The 21,593-nt window shown below is 39.1% G+C and overlaps 1 protein-coding gene across 12 annotated transcripts in view; it reads left to right on the top strand.

Annotated features, from left to right (window-relative positions):
* Window positions 1-21,593, top strand: part of ASAP2 (ArfGAP with SH3 domain, ankyrin repeat and PH domain 2) — a 94,267-nt gene that overhangs the window by 920 nt on the left and 71,754 nt on the right. The window contains exon 1 of one of the 12 annotated variants that reach the window (XM_030037002.2): window positions 10,402-10,502. The exons of the other annotated variants lie outside the window; for them this stretch is intronic. The gene's annotated coding sequence lies outside the window, so the exon portion shown is untranslated. Of the gene's footprint in view, window positions 1-10,401; window positions 10,503-21,593 lie in introns of those variants that run through there. 12 annotated transcript variants of the gene reach the window in all.

Below are 21,593 nucleotides of genomic sequence, written 5' to 3'. Positions count from 1 at the left end.
GCGGTCCGGGCGGTTGGAGTGTCCTTTCCCCCGTGCGTGTTCGTCTGCCTGCCTGCCTCCTGGCACAGGTGGGATTTAATCTTCTTTCCAGTCCCCGCATACAGAAATTTAACCTCCCCCTGCTCGGGCATATGCTTTAAGGTAGCCTTCCCTCAGGAACCGCTCCTCCAGGCTCGTGAGGCGATGCCTGCCCTTCCTGGGGAGGCGAGAACACGCCGACCCCAAAGCGACGCCGGTTCAGCTTCCCTTCGGTGCGCGGGAGCCTGAGCCCCCTCTTTTTTGCCTCCTCTTGGACAGCCTGGGCTGCGGATACTTCGTGTGAGCCGCTTTTGTCTCTCAAAGAGACCTGTTTGTTTTTCTTTCTTTAAAGATACTTGAAACGTGCCGTTGAACCTGACGGTAAGAGCCCTCCGTACCGCGGAGGGTGGCTGCCAGCAGGGGGGGGGGGGGGGGGGAGTGAGAGAGAGACTCTTTTCCCTCCTGTTTCAAATCAGAGGGAAATCTGGGACAGGTCTGAACACAGTGAGAGCACATTCCACATCCCAGTCATACACGCACAATGAAATGAGAAGCGTCTGTGTATCTTGATTCCCCTAGCAGCTTCTCTGAAGTAACTTGGGGGGGGTATCTTACTTGTGATGCAGATTAGTTTGCTCCATCTACCTGTTACATCAGTTCTTACAGTGTGCGTTTAGTTGATTTGTTTTGCAGTAAGCATATATTTTAAAAAGAGCCTCTTCAGCAAAAAGAATCTTGTCAGTAGTTGATGTCCCTTCTTACAAAACAAATGCCACTAGCAATGGATTATTAACGTGTCTTAAGTGAACAAAACCCAGGTTAGGTGTTTAAACACCCTCTTCAAGATTTTCCTGTTTTGCCAGTTCCCAAAACCACTAAAGCAAGGAGTTGAATTCAAAATAATCTGCACAGAAGGAATTACTGTTTTGTTCCTGAGGTAATTTTCTTCCCTGCAAGCTTGCACTTAAATGCCTGGATTTAATTATACCTTATTAGCCTGATAGACTTAAGATCAACAATTCTGTATCAAAAAGAACTTTTTCTTAAAGAATATTTATAATAGTGAATGATTTTAGTTGTAAGGTAGAGCTGCTTAATAATTGATTAACACAAAATCAAAGTTAGTGTAAGCGTTTGGGTCAAAAGCAGTTTTGCTAGATTTAGAGATTTTTATTACAGGTCTCACAAAAATTGGTCTTTCTCTAACGCTCAATTTGTAAAGCTGTGTGGTTGCAAAAATGTGATATAATTTCTCAGAAAAAACATGCAAAGAAGTTTTTGGTTTTCATTTTCATGTCTCATGATACAAAATTTATATATGATGCCATGAAATTTGTAACATACATATCTTAAGGTCTTTTAAAGATTTAACTCAGTAAGTTGCGTCTTGAAAACCTTTTTTTTTCACATTAAGAGAATGATATTCATTTAAAAATTTGAATATGCTGGATTCCTAATCTGCTTGGCATTTGTTTTCGTGTCATCTCTGATAAGCTGCTGTTTGATTTTTAAAGAAACTCAATCAGTATGTTACATCTTTGTATCTCTGCATATTTCAGATATTAGACACTGTCTGCTAGCTTAGGTACAAAAATTATCTTTTATGATAATGATGATAAAGAATGTGCCTAGTGTCTTACAGATCTAATTAAAGTTTGCAAGGCAGGAGATGAGAGATTGCACTGGCTATAGCTGCTTTTAATAGTATTGATCTATCTAGCACTTCTGGCAAAATATCAGCAGTTGCTGCCTGTTTGTGCTGCTGTCCTAAAGCATGTGTTGAAATGACTACCGAAGTTTTTTCTTTGTGATTTGTTGAGAGCAACAAACAAATTTTCATGGTTTCAAAACTGTGAAATCTTTTTTCAGACTTAGACTTCCTTGGTTTGGAAATACTCAGGTCCTTTAGCATGACGTGCCTGGTTTTTCAGGTTAAATGTGATGCTTTGATAAAAAGCTGTCTATAAATTGTGTAATAGAGAAGTCAGTGCTCAGCACCTTTTTTCTAAAAGGCTAGGCAAGAATTAGTTCATCAGCTTATTATGAACTAAGATTTGGTAAAGAATATGTCTAAAAATGTACAGGTAATACACAATTCTTTGTATTTCCAGTGTCACAAGTACTGTGAAGCATCAGTTTCCAGTGCGCGCTGCTCTGTTGCAGTAGACAGTACAGTTCTGAAAACTAGGAAGTCTGGCTGTGTATGATTTAGGAAATGTGTTATTCAAAATTGTTAATAGGTAAGTTGAATCCGTGCTGACTGCTGGCTTTGTGTATGCATTGATTTTAACAAGTGACTGTAAGAGCTAGTTTATTAACAGAAGACAGTTAAGTTTTCATTTTCCGGGATATTGTATACATGTATTAAATCAACAAATTAACTGGTTAATACTCATACGTTGAGGATGTCTCTTAACTGCTTTTCCCAGCAAATCTGGTTCTGGAATGGACTGTGCAACTGCCTGCATGAAGCCAGCTTGAGTCTCCCAAGCCTTGCACTCCCTTGGGAGCAGAGGCAGAGGGGGAGGCAGTGCAAAAGCGCAGGAGGTGGGGGCTAGTGTGACTTAGTAGCCTGAGCTCAGCTCTGTGCAAACACAGATAGCTGTTTCCAGATCCCAATGGGAAGTCTTTTGCACTTATCATTAACACTGCTGGCTACCGGTTTTGTAATTCTGTCTTAGTTAATTAGCAGGTATCTGATCGTGTCTTAAAAGTTTAGTTAGTGAGGCCTTGCTTTCAGTGATGGAGTGGAAAAGGCTTGTTAAGTGAGGAAATCAATAAGATATTGGACAATTATAAGTGTATAATTTACTGATATGTCTCTGTGGGCAATGGTATTGCCTTAAATGAGTGTTTTCTGAACTTGGATTAACTGACCTCTGTCAGTTGCAGAATATGATTGATTTTTAGTATCAGTTGAAAATACTTTTGAGTTTTACTGTTTTACGTGATTGTATAGACTGATTACAGACCCAGGGTCATGGCCTTGAGATCACCAGAAGCGCCTGCATTGCAGTTTGGGAACTGGTGCCTATTCAAACACTTGGAGAAAGAGGATCTGATCCTTTGCTCTCAGTCGTGGAAAAGGGATTAGGAAAGGCATGCTCGTGGAACACAACGTGATTTCAAAGGAAAAGGAATCATATAATTTCTGCATTGTTCACAGATTAGGATGTTGCTTAGCAAAATGGTGGGAATCTTTAGCTTCTGCTAAAACAAAATTACAAGTGAGCAGTATACATCACAGGCCGTTACAGGTTACTGTTTAATCTTTGCATGTATGATAGTGACTAAGATTAAACAAGTTTTAATTGATAGAGCGCAGGGCATAGTCACATGCGTGGGGGAGGGGTTGCTTGAAATCAGTAATCGAGTCTGACAAATGCAGTCTTTTTAGTTGACTGTTTCTATTAAAGGTCCCAGGACCTAAAAATGTGTGGTGACCATTCTGAAGCTATGAACGCTTAAAAATCTGATTTTAGTATTGCTATTACTTAGAACATACAATTCTCTGTTTTATGTGCTATAAATTAAATAAAATAGTCCCTAAACTGTAACAGAGCCTGCAAAGTGGTCCTAATAGCTGTGATCATTAAAGATTTTTAGAAATTATTTTATAGAGTGATTTAATGACTAGAATCCAAGTGTCCCACTTTTTTTTGAAGCATGGGTTAAGTTTTACAATAAAGGCTGGAACTGAAGCCCATAAAAATCCTACCCATTTATTCTACCTGTTTATCGTGGTCCGGTGCTTGTGGACCAAGAAAGAAGGGTGGGGGGCTGTTGTACAGGCTGCTATGTAAACAGAGTAGCAGACAGTTCATGTGCTGAAGACATTTCCAAGTCAGAACTTGAGATGCGAAGTTTACCGCAGCTGCTTAAAACTTCACTGCATGCGCAGATTTCCCTATAGAGAGAGGAGAATGGAAACATTGGGAGAAGTTTGATAGGTTACTGGAACACCCTCTGCGGCATAGTAGTGCTTGCTACTGGGATGACTGTGTTGTAAGAAGTAGACAGGACGAACGTGGTGGAAAGATTTAAAACATACAACCAAAAGAAACAGTATAGTGGTACCAAAGACAGTCTTAGTTCTCTGGATAAAAATAGATTTTAATTGTCTGAGGTCCATTTAAAAGCCGCTCTCCAAGAACTTCTGTAAAATCTGTGAAATTAACATTAAAGCCATAACTTGTAATTTCAGTTCTCTACTTGCCTTTGTTCTATAGGTCCTATTCCATGATTATTGCGCCTCAACGATTCTGTTATTTTACAATTTAAAAGGGGGGGTTTTGTTGTTTGTTTGTTTGGGTTTTTTTTTTTTTTTTTTGTAATTTCCACTCCTAGGAATGCAGCATGTCATTTCAATATCAAATCCTTTTCTTCCTTACCGTCACTTATAATGCAAGTTTTTGTATCAGAAATGGTAACGACTTCTTGCCACCTAAGGCAATCCCACAGTTTTCAGCTGGCTTGGAGAGGCGTAAGGGATCAATGCTTACTGAATTTCATTCTCTCTTGTACATTAAAATTCTGTAATTCTCTCTCCTCCATTTTGGTTCTGCAGAGCTAACAGGTGAGAGGTGATAACAGCTTGGTAGGGTGGGTGAGTGTGAGACTGGATACATGTATACACATGTGTGTTTTTAAAATTTATACTTTCCCCATCATGTATTTTTTGCTTGTTAGGTCTTTAGGACTGGAGTTCTGTCTTCCCATACTAGGTGATTGTGACTTGCTTTTGAAAGCTATGTGATGAAGGTGTTTTTGTATACTTTGAGAAGCAGTAGGAAATGTCATATATTGTAGTGCATTTTGGGAAATTTACTACTATTGTTTGTATATTTCCTTTTAATAAAATATATCTTTGTGCCCACTATAACCTGCTCTTTGGTAGAGCATATTTGCACACTTTCCTTGCCTCATTACTAAATACAGTTCCATAAATATGTGTTGTTTAAAACTTTTCTTGTGTTCCACTTCTGCTTCCTTCCTGGAATCATGATTCTCTGTCATCAGCATCCAAAGAGGTTTCTGGGAAAGTCGTTATGACACAAGTGGCATGATGATTTCAAAAGGAGTGTGGGAATTTTTTTCTTTTTGAGAGGAATATAGAGGATGGAAGTGGCAGAAATACAGGAGCTAAACTGTAGGTCTTCAGCTGGAGCTTTGTGCATATTTTACAATACAGAATTTAAATCTTAAAACCTTTAAAGTACAGATGCTGTGCAGTCGGTTAAAACAATTTCAAATCATATAAGTAGATTGCTGTGCACCTTACCTTGGTGCATCTGATGACGCGTTTGCTTCCTATTACCAAATGCCCATTCCCTGTAGGAGGATCAATGGGAAGTATGTAAATTTCTGAAGTATTTTACTAACTGTGGCTTTTGTCTTTTGATTTTTTCCTAGTGCTGCTGCATTTCTCAGAACCATGTTATCTGGATTTAGTGTACTTCATGCTGATGCTAAAAGAGAGTAGATGTGGAAAGTGGCTAATTCTGCTCAGGTTTAACCCACCTTCACTTCCTCTTCTCATCTTCATGTTGTTCTCTGTGTACCATAATATACAGCAGTGCTGGGTAAAGGTGAGGCCTTCATCCTGAAAGGCAAAGTCACAGGACAAAAGCCTAATCCCTGCTACAAAGCACTTACAGTCCACATGTCAAATGGACGTTGCTGATGAATACATGTGGAGGAATCCAAGAAAACTTGGTGCACCTGACTAGTGTACTGTGTTTGTACCTGAACCACTGTGAAATGGATTCTTTTTATTCATATGCATTAGAGTAGTGGTTCTCAAACACTTTAGTTCAACTCTTAAATCTTCTATTTTTTATAATAATTTGCACCTTCAGCGTGCATGTATGTAAGTATATATATATATTATGTATGACCATTCCCTGTCTAAAATCCTGTTCCCCAGCTTCTGAGCCTCACTCTTAACCCACACTATCTGTCTGCCCCGTTTCCCCACAAACAACCTTTGCACCTGAAGCTCCAGAGAAGTTGGGCTTAGCCCAATTTAGATTAGCTTCCCTCTATCGTCTTGGGTATCAAGCTTCTCGATACTTTCTCAATGTTTTCGGTCTCCTTATCTCTCTAATTTCTTGAAACTCCTTTGCTACAGAGGTTATTGGTGCTTTGCCCTACCTCATGGAACTCCCTAGCCTTGCCCCTTCTGCAGCAGCCTTGGCCCAGCCCTGTCCATGGTACTAGAGCCATGGCTGGGGCTCAGATGGGCTTCGCGCTAAGCTGGACTGTCAGTCAAGGATGGGCTAGCAGCAAGAGTCTTCACTTGCCCTCCATCCTCACTGGCTCTAAATAAATGTTATATTCTTCATGAAGTTGCTAGAGACGGAAGAAGACATGTTCTCTGAGTGAAATCTTTCTGCAGCTTCTCCAGCTGCGGGGATATCTTCCACTGTTGCTCCCCTTCCCAGTCTATGTTTAATGATCTGTAATGCTCAGAAGAGTTTGTGGATGTTATAAAATGTAATTATTGGTAAGATAAGTACCAACTAAGCATTGGTAGGAAAACATGAAGGGGTGATTCTAAAAAAACAAATGGGTGTTTGTGGCTGGAGTTAGTCTGATCAGAGGGAGAGGGAGTCATGAGTGAACAGGAGATGATTGGTGTTGCCTACTAATAAGAATTAGAATCAAAGACCGCTGTCTTACATATAATGCAAAGGAGAGTGCTGTTACAAGTATGGAGAGGGATTCATTGCATAGAAGACAAACTGAAAGGTTTAGTATCATGAGTGGATGTGACTGAGGAAGACTGTATTTGTGAAAGCCAGAATGTTGCAATAATCAAAATTAAATTATGAGATCATGGGTAGAAACCTTAGCTTAGAGTGAAAGGCTGTATTTTAGAGATGCTATGGAGAAGGTGTATACATGGTTGATGATAAACAGGTTTCAGTTTAAGAGAACCCATTGGTTATGGTCTGGTAAAGTGGGCTGTCTGCTAACACTGCAAGCATGGAGGAATAGTGCAAGAGGAATAAATAAGAGCTGTATTTCAGACACATTATGGTCAGGCATCTGTGATGACAAGCCAAGATGCTGACTTTTACAGAAGGAAACAGACAGAAGCAGGAGAAGCTAAGGTGAGAATCACTGATTTAAAGGCAGGAATCAAGTGGATGTTGTTGATCAGACTGGAAACAAGTGAAGTGTTTGTTGAATAGTTGGGGCTCAATTCATTGTGTACTAAAAGCAAAACAAAGAAATTAAAAGCGAAAACAAGGCAAAATGAGAAAAAATTGTATTTAGAGAAAAAGTCATTAAACTGAGAGCTGGTGAGGTCAGCAGAACTGAAGAGTTTATGTAATAAAGCATGAAGAATGTTCATGAAGTATCCCAAGAAAGGGGAAAATTATGGGAAAAACTACAGACTTGAAACACCCCAAGAAGAATGTCACAAATGAGCAGAGCCTGTCAAAAATGGGAAGAAAAAGCCAGGTAGTCAGAAGAAAGTTCTTCATTAAAGAGTATGTGTAAAGATAAAAGACAAATTTGCAAAAGTCAAGTTTCTTTAGGAATGACAGCAGGCAGTAAAGAAAACAAAAACACTCTTCAAGCACGTAGCATTGTGAGGAGAAAAAGAAAGGATAATACACAGTTAGAATGTAGTAGTATTAAAGATAATGTAGGTACCGCCAAATCTAAATGAGTGCTCTGCTGCAGTTTTTGAGCTCAAAGTATGGGAGAAGGTAGAATGGATAGTAAGAATAGAGATGCAAGTAACCAAAGCAACAAACAAAACCGTGAGCTGAAAGCACTCAGTTTGTTGGGGCTGGTTAACTTATTTTCCAGGATTCGGAAAGAACTAGGATGATGACTAGCAAACACTGCTAACAAATCCTGTAAAGAATAGGATGATATGTGATTAAAGCACAGAGGGTTAAAAAAGCAGGGATGGAGAGAAAAGGAGAAGTATTTACAGCTAGTAAAAATGATTGCAATGGATGCAGAAATGCAGACCATGACTGTTAAATCAAGGAGGAGATATGTTCTACTCAAAGATTGCAAGTATCCCTGGATGAGTGGCAGGCTAGCAAAGTAACCAGTTCCCATTCCTGCTTCCAGAAATGCTTGAAAAATACTGTAAACAAGTATTTACAGCAGCTGTCACTGCTCTGCAAGAAGATGGTGCTTTCCCATTTGCTTTCATTTTTTAAGTTGTAGCATAGTTAGATGTGCAAGAACTTCACATCAGGAGAGTTTATGTGGCTCCTTTTTACTCTTGCATCAGTGCTGGCAATTTCTTACGGAAAAACAGAATTACTGAGAATCATACTTGTAAAGCTGTAGAGGGTGATTTCACCCGGGTTTCATGAAAAGTTAAAATCTCTGCTTTGGTCCATTTTAATGGAGGCAGATTCTGCCCCCCCCCCCCCCCCCCCCCAACCCAGCTAGAAAATGTATATCAAGTTATGGGACAAACAGAAGTTTGGTGCTCGTAACTATTGATTTTATTGCAAGCTGATGGTAGGATTGTTTCTCTTTTTTTCCTGGCCTTTTCCCCACACAGTCTCATGTTTGTTAGCACAAAGCTCCAGCTCTTCTGTATGCAAAATGCTTACTGTATGCAGTTGTTCTTTTATTTGGACTAAATCCAGACTTCTTTCATGAAGTTTACATCAGTGTAGCGATTAAGTGGAGGAGTAAATTTGGCTAGGAAACAGCAAAAAATGGGAACACAAGAAAAAGTAAGACTCAGAAAGTAATAGACAGTTGAAGTGTCTAAGAGGTAATATGAGGATCAGTCAAAAGTGAAGAGCAAGAAAACGGAATCTGAATTAAAGACAAACTGGGAGTTGAGAGAGTCATCCAGAGGCAGAAGTACTGTGATAGCATATGAAGAGTGGAGGGTCAGGAATTGGCAAGTAGGCAGAAGCATTAAGGAGGGGATAAGGAAATGCATCAAAAGTCTAAGGAAGTTCAGAGGAATCAGAATTGACAGGAACTGCAAAGGAAGGGGGAGTGCGGCAGTGTTTATGCAGGAAGTAGGATGAAAACGCCAGGCGGAGAATGTGCAGGGAGGGCTAATGTGAAAAGGATCAGTACAGTAAGGAGGCAGGCAGGGATATAGGGAAGGGATAGTGATGGAGGAAGGTGGATAATGGTAGTGTCATAGCTACATCCTACCCTGTACTTTAGGAGAGTGGAAGAAGAGTTCTGCATGTTATATATCCAGAAAATGGGACATAGTACTAAGTATTATGCAGACTTTATTAGCTGTTACATATATCTCAATTTTATTTGGAAAGAGAGAATAATTTACCTTATGGGGGAGAATTTATTGATGGAGGAGCTGAGATACAGCACTGTAACTGCATAGCTTTTTTCTTGTGAGCAATGCTGCTTTGCAGGAAATAAGCTTGGGTAGTGTGATTCAGTACTTCTCATCTAGAGTAGCAGGCTTTGTTTTCAAGTGAGTAGGTGTTGGACAGAATTTGAAAAATTTGCTCTTAGTATGTGGGAACTCTGTTTCACAGAAATATTTACTATGGAAGTGACATTGTGCAATGAAGTGTGTTTCTTTGGAGTATATTCTTTAAGAGGTGGCTGTAAAAGTTAACATGAAAGAACCTGCAGTATAAATTCTAGCATCTGACTTGTTAAACCAAGAAGAAATAGAGAATTGTGAGGGAAGGCTGAAACTCTGCTCTTCATTGACTTGGAGCAGTATGCTATATAGAACCATCTGCTGTTTGTGGACCCCTCAGCTATCCCTGATTAAAGATCAGATTATCAATGTAGTTCTAGTCTGAAATCTATAATTCTGTCTAGGCATTATGCTAAGTATGTGTGTAGATACATCAAAACAGCTGAAGTGATTAGAGCCGAACAAATTACTTTTGTGTTCCTGAAAGCTTTGTCCTACATTTAGAAGGCATATAGGAAGGGAAAAAAGGAGTGGAGTGATGTGAACATTCATACGGATTATTTTCTCATGTTTTATGGTTTCTGTTCTTTGTTAGTGAAAGATTTCTTTCCTAGGATATGCAATTTCATGGAAACTTAGACTGTATTCTAGGGAAGTCAACTTAGAAATAAATGCATTTACTAATCATTTTAAGCCCCTTCAATCAAACAGGATTACTGTTTGGCTATAGCAATAGGAGTGGAAATTTCCTTAGCACATGCAAAAACAGAGCCCCTGCTCTGTTGTCACATGCAAAACATGCAGTATAGAGTCTTGCAAGGCACATGTTTTTAATCATTTGTTTGTTTTCCAGACCTGTAGGTGTATGTTACACAACAACAGAAAAAATAACCAGCAGAGTCCTCCTACACTTTGAGCTCCATGTAGACTAGATGCTAGCGGCGCTGAAGAGAGTAGCATTGAAGAAGCAATGAAGTAGTAAATCTTTTGTAAGCTGCTTTTTGTTTGGTTTCTTTCATTCTTTTGCTTAGTTCATTCTCTTCTGTTGCTTAACTGCTCTGGTTGTGGATGACAAGCTTTTCATGTAAGTATCTTCAGTCAGTCTTCTCTGTGCTAGGGATGGAGTAGTAGGGTTTGCCACTGCCTTCCCTGTCCCCCAAGCCATATGGATGTGGTGATCGTGCAAGGACATGTGGTGCTTGGTTACATATAGATTCAGGCATTTGTCTCTTCAGTTTCAGTCAGTTGATTCAGTAGCTCTTTCCTATTTCTTTTAAGAACACAACAAAAGTGCTCATAGGCCTGGACCTGCTTCTCTGTTCTAAACTGCTTCAATTTTAAATACAGAAGTTGTTCAGTGTTTTGTCTTAGGTAGCAGCTGTGTACAAATTTATCTTCCTAATGCTCAGTGGTATAGGAAGTACTGTTTACTCCATTTTGTAGGTATCTTCTATGTGCATGAACTCCCTAATTACTTTGGCAAAGGTCACCCTGGGGGGAAAGCTTTTAGTTTTACATCAAATATGATGTAAATGGGTATTTTATATCTGCTCTTTGGTACACTAATAATTGCGTGACTTAAGATTCACTTACACTTATAGGAAGCTGACCTTCATGACAGGAGTGCCTGAACTGTTAATTTCAGTTATACTTTAGGCTGTTGAAATTCCAGCAGAATTTAAGATCATTGTTTTCAAGACTGTAATAGTGTCTTGAGATTTCTCTAGTTGGGCACCTAAAATGAATGACAATATATGACAGTTTGGATGCATTCTTTCATTTAAAAATTCCCAAATGGAAATTAATAGAATATTATGTTTATTCATTTATACAAGAACTCAAGCTCTTTACCAATAGCTACAGCATGACAAAGCATCAACAAAATGAAATTAGTGCAATTTCTTTTTTCCATTTAACCACAAGAGGAAGATACTGATGTTATCAAATGTTTGATGGCCATAAGTTGGTTAATCTTATATTTGCATTAGCTGCTGTTAATTATGCTGTCATGCAGTTACTTTAATGGGGAAAAAAGTTTTAATGCTGAGAGACCATGCAGAGATTTTTTTGAACATGGTATTCTGAATTATAGAGAGGTTGGAGTGAAAATCACAGGCTGAAGTCTGGAAGCTGCTATAGAATACAAATAATTTTACAGTGTTTCAAGAGAAAATGAGTTTTATCATTTGACAGTGGGCTTTCATGTAAGAACTGGCGAATGAAACAGAAAGGTTAACTATACAAAATGTATTAAATTGTAAAAGGAAACAACTCTCAACTGAAGAAAACTAAGCTGTAGTAATGAATATGCCACCAGTGTTATAGATTGATGCCTTTCATAAACTTCTACCCTAACAATAGAGAGGTGATGTCTAATGTATTGCTTTACCTCTGCTTATCCTAATTTTGACAGCTGGTTCAGTGTTTCCCTAGGAATACTTGGTACATTTGAGGTGATTTGTCTTTGTCTCTTCTGGAGTCCCCTCTAGTTACCTGCCATTCTTTGTTGTGGGAGTATGGTGTCCTAAAAGTTCCAGGTGTATCATGAACTAGATAAAAGTTTGTGTGCCTCTTATTCCCTTTCAGAATGGCCCCCTCATATATATCTCTGCCAAAGATGTTTGCAATACAGATTTTATTATTTATTTCTGTTAAGAAGTTCTCAGAGGCCTGTTAAGATTGAGGTTTGATTGTGCTACATTGCTGTAGACTCTTTTCTTTTCTTGGTTAATGTGGTGGGTTGACCCTGGCTGGACGCCAGGTACCCACCAAAGCCGTTCTATCACTCCCCCTCCTCAGCTGGACAGGAGAGAGAAAAATATAACAAAGAGCTTGTGTGTCAAGATAAGGACAGGAGAGATCACTCACCAATTACCGTCACGGGCAAAACAGACTCAGCTTGGGGAAAATTAACTCAATTTATTACAAATCAACCAGAGTAGGGTAATGAGAAATACAACCAAATCTCAGAATACCTTCCCTCCACCCCTCCCTTCTTCCCGGGCACAACTTCACTCCCGGATTCTCTACCAACCCCCGCAGCGGCACAGGGGGACGGGGAATGGGGTTTACGGTCAGTTCATCACACGTTATTTTCTGCCGCTTCATCTTCCTCAGAGGGAGGACTCATCACGCTCTTCCCCTGCTCCAGTGTGGGGTCCCTCCCACGGGAGACAGTCCTCCACAAACTTCTCCAACGTGGGTCCTTCCCACGGGCTGCAGTTCTTCACGAACTACTCCAGCATGCGTCCTTTCCATGGTGTGTAGTCCTTCAGGAGCACACTGCTCCAGCGTGGGTCCCTCACAGGGTCACAAGTCCTGCCAGAAGACCTGCTCCATGGGCTCCTGTCTCCACAGATCCGCAGGTCCTGCGAGGAGCCTGCTCCAGCGCGGGCTTCCCACAGGGTCACAGCCTCCTTCGGGCACCCACCTGCTCCGGCGTGGGGTCCTCCATGGGCTGCTGGTGGAGATCTGCTCCACCGTGGACCTCCATGGACTGCAGGGGGACAGCCTGCCTCACCATGGTCTTCCCCATGGGCTGCAGGGGAATCTCTGCTCCGGCGCCTGGAGCACCTCCTCCCCCTCCTTCTTCACTCACCTGGGGGTCTGCAGGGTTGTTTCTCTTACATGTTCTCACTCCTCTCTCTGGCTGCTGTTTCTGTCTGTCCCAACTTTTTTTTCCTTCTTGAAGATGTTATCACAGAGGCGTTACCACTATTGCTGATTGGCTCGGCCTGGGCCAGCAGCAGGTCCGTCTCAGAGCCGGCTGGCATTGGCTCTGTTGGACACAGGGGAAACTTCCAGCAGCTTCTTACAGAAGCCACCCCTGTAACCCCCCCCGCTACCAAAACCTTGCCACACAAAGCCAATACAGTTAATGTCTGGTCCCTAGAATTATTGGATAAATAAAGAAGATAAATGAAGAAAAAGTCAAAGGAGTGCTGGATGGGGAGGGATAGGTCAGTCTATGGCATCCAGTTGATATGTGCACACACCACAAAGCTTTTCATTTTCAGGGTAAAGTAAGTGCATCATATATAGGGAAAACTTACTATTTAGTTTTTCATCATTTTATAGAGATTGCAACTGGGATATCTGCCCATTTCAAGTACAGGGTTTCAAGACTACTAAAACCAAATTAGACTATTGATACAGGAACTTTTGAGCATCTGGAAAGTGTTTTGCTTGTTGAGTACTCCCATAAATAACAAAATTCTCTAGTTAAAAAGCTTGTCATATGCAGAATAAAAGGGCATTATGTTCTGCAAAGATTAATTCTCGTTGGCTCTGATGGTGTATAAAAGGACTTAATACTAGGGAAAAGAGTACTGAATTGAGAAATCTGCAAAAGGAAAATCCCATCAGGCTAGCTCATCGTAAATGCTGTTGAGTGGTGCAGGGTGAGGATCAGCCTCTTCCAACAGCTGGGCTCCAAACCATGAAGGGCTTTGATGGATGCTGACAGCAGACAGAAATGCAAAAACGTGAAGCTAGAGAAAAGTCTCTTGCAGGCTGAGGACCAGAGAATTTTGACACGGGTAAAGGGGTGGTAAAGTTTACTTGGCTGTTCAAGACAGTCCTCACTGGAACTTTATCTTGTTATCTATGTTACTTTGTTTTACATAGTGATATATCTTAGCATGTTGAAGCATGTAATACTAAATACATGGATATGGATATCAGGAATTGGCTAGTGCAACTGAAAAATTAAACAACAATTAAATAATAAATAAGGGAGTTTTATTTAAACACCTTTTGTTTAAAAATGAGCCACCATAAAGAGGAAGTGCATCAAGTCTATTATGTTGCTTATGAGATCTGTATGTGAAGTCCAGTCATCTTGTCTTTGAAAGCAGATAGCTGCAATGTTGGTGGTGAAATTATGAAAAGAGAAGGAAAATATATTTCTCAGTATAAAAGTTGGTTAATGCAGGAGTTGGATGTGTTCTGGAGAAATAGTTAACATAAGCGGCCTCTGTTCTTTTCTCTTAGGCAAGAGGTTTTATTGTACAAAAATGCTTGGTGTCTGGGCCCACCCCCCACCCCCCTGCTTAAGTATCTGTTGCATTTCCAACTTAATGTAGTGAGGGAAGTGTGTGGAAATTGAATGATTAATACACAAATACAGCACCTTTTTTGTTCAGTGTGCAACAGTACCATGTAGTGACATGTATTAATGATGTAAGATTTTGTAGGTTCTGAACCTCTTGATTTGGGGTTTCTCTTTGTTGATAGAAGTGGTTTGTTAAAGAATTCTGAGTTTTAGGCATCGCTTCTTTGTTTTAATAAAAAATGAAGTCATTGTACAAAGTCGTCATGCTCAATTGTGGTTTTTGTAGACAACATTGAGGAGTGTCAAATTTTCCCATCTTTTACCTTTGCAACAGGATTACCTTTTACTTACAAGTATTAATTTCCCAAAGCAGCTGTATTACCTCTTTCCACTATGCTTACCCTTAGCTGTATGCACGATAGTTTAGAGCCAAAATGTTTACTACGTTTTTCTGCCAGATAGACCAGTGCTTGTTCAAACAGATTGCCTTGGCATTGAGCCCACAAGAACGACAAACCCAGATGCTGGAGAAATAATGCTTTTGAGGAAAGGGACTTTGCAGAGACAATTCTGCCATAAACCCTATCGTTTTTATCACATGTCTGTCTCTGTACCTTCACAGTCTCTTTAAGTAGACAAGTCTTATGCCTAAGAGCTTATTTATACAAATTAACTGTCATAGCTACTATATAATATAATGTTCTGGAACATTTCTTCACATGCACACTCCAAATAAAGTAATTACCCAAAGCTAAAGTTTTAAAAACTATTATTCTTCTAGAATACGTTCAGAGGCTGGAATGCCTTGCCCCAGACTACGCCTGTGAAGGTTTTTTCTACCCTTTGTATCAGTCCCTCCCTGAATGTTCCAGGTGATCAGTGGAAGGAAACTGGAGAGGATTTAGAGAAGAAACTAATACATGGAGGGAGGAAATGACATAACAGTAGGAGAATGGAAAGACGGTTTTGGAGGGGAATAACATAATGTAGGAAGCTTTTTACCACCTTCTGTAACAGAAAGGTGGATTGAGGCCAGCAGTGTAGATGGTTCATTTCTAATAGAAAAATAACAAACTGAGATAGAATGTCTGTGGATATCTCTGATCTTTTGAGTCACAGAGGATTAATTACAGCAAGTATCAGATTGCCTGTAAAGATACACCAGAAAAGCCAAATGATTGTGCTTGCTGGGTAAGACTTCAAAACTTGGTACTGCTACTTTTTAAACAAGACCAGTCCAGTAAGGCACAAGAGCTGATTCTTGCTCTGCTGTCTCTACCGTAGTTATTTGATCACTTCTCTTTTCCTTACTAACTGACCAAGATTCTTTGTGCATCCTTTTATTTTTGGGAAGGACATTCCTATTCGTGTTCAGCATCTGCAGCAGCCTCTGGCATTATTACTTACTCTGAAATACTGGAATGGGTGAAGTACGGAAGGATTTATGGCTGTTGAGTAGCCGATATGTTAATGCAAATTGCTAAAATTGAGAGTGAGATTAGATTTTTGTTTTAAAGTTATAACGGTTAAGATAATTGTTTATATTGGATCTAAAGTCAGTATGTTAATATTTTATTTGTATCTTTGTCAGTTAGATATGCAGTATGGGGAAGAACACTTAGTTTCCTGTCTCCAAGATTATTTTTCAAATTACTTGACAATTTATTTCCCAAAATTTTGTAACTGCTTCAGCAGTACTTCCAAGCATTTTTGTTGTTGTTGTTGTTGTTCCAATGGACTCTTTATTTAAAAAAAAAAAAAAAAAAAAAAAAAAAAGGTTACCTTACACTTTTCACAAATTCAGATCCAATTCTATGAATACTTTCAGCAAAACCCCCATCTAAATAACCCAAAATGTGAAACAGTTAATTTTAGCGTTTCTAAAATGAAGCTGCTGCAGATAAGAAGAAAGGAATGTATTAGAGACTTTCAACTGTTTTAAATAAAAAATAGAGCAAAGATGATGGCTGACTCCTTCCCCTTCCTCCCTCATTACTTCCCGCAGTAGGCTGTCACACTCATACGGAGCTGCGAGAAGTCAAGTTTAGGTTTTTTTTCTTTCCCTTGTCTGGAGTTAGAAAACTTGGGCTTCTTGTTTCTCTTGAGAATAGCCTGTTGGGCTATGTAGTGTTTCTGGTTGAGAATGTCTCCGTCTTTTCTTTTTAAACTGATTGCTGGAAACTGGGAGATGGATGTGTATGTGCTTTTCTTTGCTTGCTGCCCTAAACATCTGCTGTTGGCCACTACTGATAGAGGATATCAGGTTAAATGGAGTGTTGATCTGACCCAGTATGGCTATTTTTCCGTTCCTCTACAGATAAATAATTATTTTCTGGGCCACAAAGAAATAAGGCACTGGTGTAAGGATACTTACATAAGATAAAGACACAGACTTCTGCTGTAAGTTTGACAGAAAATATGTTTAATGAACATCTAACCACTAGAGTCTGGGGACTCTATTTATGCTGCTACTGCCCTGTTTTTCCCCATACCCTTTGTTTCTGTAAAAGGTGCCAAAATCATCTTTGGGATGTTCAGTTACTCAGTTTCTGCCTTCCTGCTTTTTTGCCCTCCCCCAATTAAATTTGATAAAAATAGAACAGTTTGTTTTCCCCCCACTCCACTGAAAAGAGCAAATAACACATTCATTTTTTGTGCCAACCTGAAATGTATTAAATGTATTTATTAATTTGAGCCAATACCCCTTCCAGAAGAAGGAAGCCTATATATTGCACAAATCCATTTAGACTATATAGATTTTTGGATTGATGCTAGGTTTGAGTTGGTTTTTTTGGGGGGGGGGGGGGGAGCAGCAATGAAATGCTTGAATGTTGTATTTCCCAGTGGGCTTAAATCTTTCTAGGCAATGTGAAACAGACTTGGAACAGCTTTGTTGTTATTATTTTAAAGTGTCAGGGCAGATTGTGGCATATGAAGTAGGATGTAGAATAACATTTCAGGAAGTTTCAGTAACCTCGGACTGATTTCGTCCTGGTAAGATGGGTCTGGTTCTAATTAGTTGGCACATTTTATTGTTCAGAGTAGAAAGCTTTGAAGCAGTTAAAATGGAAATTGGCCTTTGGCAAGTGAAACTGGACATTGTTCCTACATAAGGAAAAAAGCTTTACTACTGATCACTGGTAGTTGAGTCCTTTCTCTAGTGTTCATCTTAAAAGCTGTGTTTTCTTCTGTTTATTTTGATATGCTTGTTGCTCTCTCTATTATACTTATTGCAGGCATGTTTGTTGCTAAATTCTCCTGAGGCATATAGAACTTTAAAATATGTTGTGTAATGTTTTGAATTGTTGCTTCTACACTCTATATGGGCCTCAGAAATACATTTACTTCATTATCGGAATTTTGAAATTTTCAGCCTGTGGCCCCCCGAATACCTAATGCTTGTATTACTGAATACCTTGTGAAAAATACATTAGCAGTGTGTCCAAAGCGTATCTGTGATGGCTGACAAAATGTTAGCCTCAGCTTGCTAGAAAAAAAGCAACACGAATTACAATTTTTAAAAAATTTGCATATTGCAGGTAATTTTAGGGTTGGGGTTTTTGTGAGGTATATGATCATGTGTGGTAACTGCACAGTGATAAACTAGTTGAAGCTACAGCAAGAAAAATGAAAAATTACAGCTTTTTCAAGCGTGGCAAATGAACTTAGACATCTTTTGTAATTGTTTTCACTGTGTGGCCTTAGGTTGTAAGGTAAAAGTTTTCAAACTGAATCATGTTTCTATCCCATTTTAAGAGATAAAAAGCTATGCATTTTGAAGAAGAGTACTGATGTGAGCACTGGGTTTGATAATAAATTTCCTAATATTCATGTATTTTAATCCAATATTGCCATTTATTTAGAAGCCTTGAAATTCACATCAGGAGAACAAGTTCAATACCAGGCCGATCATAAGATATTGTTTTAGGCTTGTCAAACAAGTGATCTCTATGATCACTGGATATGCTACAGCAACACCACATAGATTCTGATATAAAAAGTAATTCACCTTAAAAATGGTTTCAGAAGATTAACATTAGAAGTCATATAAAAATAAATGAACAGAAGACATAAATACTGCATTCAGAAAAATATTGCACTGAAAAGGGCACAGTCAGGAAGGTCACTTTTGAGTTTGTTTCAGTTCACGCTGCATAGAACCACTTCTACAATAATGTAGCTTCTTTTCTCATGTACTGTATAGAATGTGGTGGTTTTTTCCCTAAATCAAAGGTCAATTTATTGTTTTTAACAAGAGGGAAGTCTGAGTGCTCATCAGTAGAGTGGGACTATGAAAATTATTTATATGGCCTCTTTGACTACATTGCACTGAAATAAACAGATGCCAAAATAAACAGTCTTGCAATAGAGTTTTCTGAGTCAAAACTAGCAGCATTACATGAGAGGACAAAATGATCCCACTATCTGAATTACATGGTCACTTATTTTCTGGTTCAGCAGTTTACTGGGCATTTTAAGTGGGTAAAAAGAAATGCTAGAATATGCAATGTCAGAAGCCATTTTAAATTTCACTGCTTCTAAAACTATACTAAAGTGCACAAAGCAGTTGAATTAGGAGAGGGTAGCATTTTGGTGTGTGTGTGCATTGGTGTGGTGTGTGTATATTTATGAAATAAATACAGGATCAAAAATTCAGAGTATAATAAAGCTACAGCTGTATTTAAACTGATTTCTAAATGCTAAGATTTGGACGAAGAAGAGGATGAGAAAATATGAAGAATGGTACTAAAGAGCTAACATCTTCAAATTTTATGCTGAAATGACTCCTTTGAAACACTAGTTGTGAATAGGTGCCAATGTCTTTCATTTAAACAAAGGCAAAGTCCCCCTCCCCATTTTTTGGTCTATAAGCAAGACTAAAATACAGTATTAAAGATACAAAGTTTTTCAGTATTTTGTCCATTAATCTGTAGGCATACATAGCCACTCTTAAATGCAGCATTATCAAAAGATTTTGCAAAGGAATGGAGGACTAGAAGAAACCTCCTACAGGAGCAAGTCTTAATTTCTTACCACGATAGGAAACAATATAATAATCTTTCATAAATTTATTCAGGTCCCTCTTGAAATGGCTAGGTATCTGTTACCCTTTATCCTCTGTTTGGAAAGCTTTCCAGAATTGGATTTGTTTTTCTCAATTTCTAGTCAGAGTTTGTTCAGGTACAGCTTTTACTCAGCTGTTCTTATACTAACATTATTTTTTAGCTTAAATATTTCTTTTTCTTCTTTGTTACCACCAGTAAGGAATTTAGGTAGGACCCTTTCCATTCAGGAGAGAGGAGGGTACCTACAGCCTATCTGTCAGGGTAACTGAACAAGCACAAGGTATAGGCAATCAGTGCCATATTATCCAAACAAAATCCTATTGATCATTAGTTCCCTAGATGATAGCCCAAACACCTTGAGTGTCTAGGGATCATTTCGGGAAGGCAGCCTGTTCTTCCTACATTTTGTCCTTTTTAATTTTTTTAAATTATTTATTTATTTAAGCATGTTGTGATTTTTTTGTTTATTTAATGAGTACATTCCAATTCCCTCTAGCTATCTGCTTGACCTAGCCAATTTTAAGTTTACTACAGCTTATTCCCAGTAATGTAATTATAAAACCAGAGCAGTTCAAGAAAGACTTTTTGTTCCATTCCATGCTTCACATACTAGCGGATGAAAGCAACACCTACATTGCCTCCCATTTTGTCTGTGTAATTTCTCCGTAAGTGTTTATCAGAGTCAAAAATCCAGTGGTTGAGAGAGACATGTAAGCTGTCAAGACCAACATTTTGGACCTTTTTTGCATTTCAAAGAGTATGTAGTATTCAGTGAGGTGGGGTTTAGGATTTTGTTTTGTTTGTCTCCTTGTCTTTGGGGGAAGGTGATCTCCTGTGTCTTCATGGTTTTGTTTTTCATGGCTATATCACTTTGGCACCCTGCAGTGATACTGCAAACATCTGGTAAGCCAGATCCCTTTATTCTCCTTAGTTTTTTCTGACTGATCTCCCAGTTCATATATGTATTTTTACCTTGGATACACAACTTTGCAGACTTTACTGTTGAATTTCTTCCCATTCTCATTAATCACATCAATGAATTGAATCGACAGTAAAACGCTCATATTTTTAAAGAGTGAAACATTCTTTATTTTTGTGACAGTTTGTTCATTTTGCTAATTACGATATACTTTTAGGTTTTATATGCAAATGAAATTGCATGGAGTACTGACTGTCACAAATTACTTCAATTCCTCACTTTTTTTGGTTGGGTTTTTTTTTGACTGGGAGAGGGAAGAAATAACCAGTTGAGTCTGTTGCTTTGATACAAAGGTAGGATAGTTTGCTACTGGGATAATTTTTCTCTGTTTTTTATGGCTTTTGGAGTGGATCATCTACCTCAACAGAAGCTGAACTGAGTCCTCAGCTAGCAAAGTCAGTGTTAGTCAAGGTGGTGTTTAGCTTGCTCCAGTCATATTGGTTCCCTGGATGTTTCAGCATCGTTATACAGACTCGGTGTCTGTTATCACCGTAAAAATGTGGTCGCAGTTCCCAGACAGACACAAAGCCTGTTCTATTGTGGTAAATGAATATGTGAAGAAATGTTGAGACTAATGTAATGCTAAGGGTTAAAAAAGATGTAGCTGGTAAAGATAACGGCATAGTAAAAGTGCTTGCCACACTTGTGCAGCTACTGAATTCTTGTTCAGAAGTGTCCCTGGAGGATTCTTCAGCAGGAGCACCTGGATATGTTGGTCCTCCTACTCATTCCTGTTTTTCCCATTGCCTTTTCTGTTGGGTTGTATCAAGGGACTGCCTGTTAGCCAGGGTTGGAAAGTTGACCCAACTGAAAAATAACTTTTTTTTTTCCCCCCCTTTGCATAATTTTAAACATGGATCACTTCTCTTCTGCAGTTTATGACACATCCCTGGAAGCACTTGCACTGGCACAGCTGAAAAGGCAGGCAGGGGAAGAAGGGAGGACCCTAGGAAGCCTGACCTGGCAGTCCTGTACATTTTCACCACACTAGGGCTTTAGGTTTTGTTCATTCTGGTGACCTCAGTACTGTCTGTGGGGCTTTTTTTTCCTGTCATCCTTGTTTTGAATTTTTACGTG

Source organism: Aquila chrysaetos, chromosome 15 (genome assembly GCF_900496995.4).
Source record: "Aquila chrysaetos chrysaetos chromosome 15, bAquChr1.4, whole genome shotgun sequence".
NCBI lineage: Eukaryota > Metazoa > Chordata > Aves > Accipitriformes > Accipitridae > Aquila > Aquila chrysaetos.
The sequence above is the reverse complement of the archived record's forward strand: the minus strand, read 5'-3'. Positions and strand labels throughout refer to the sequence as shown.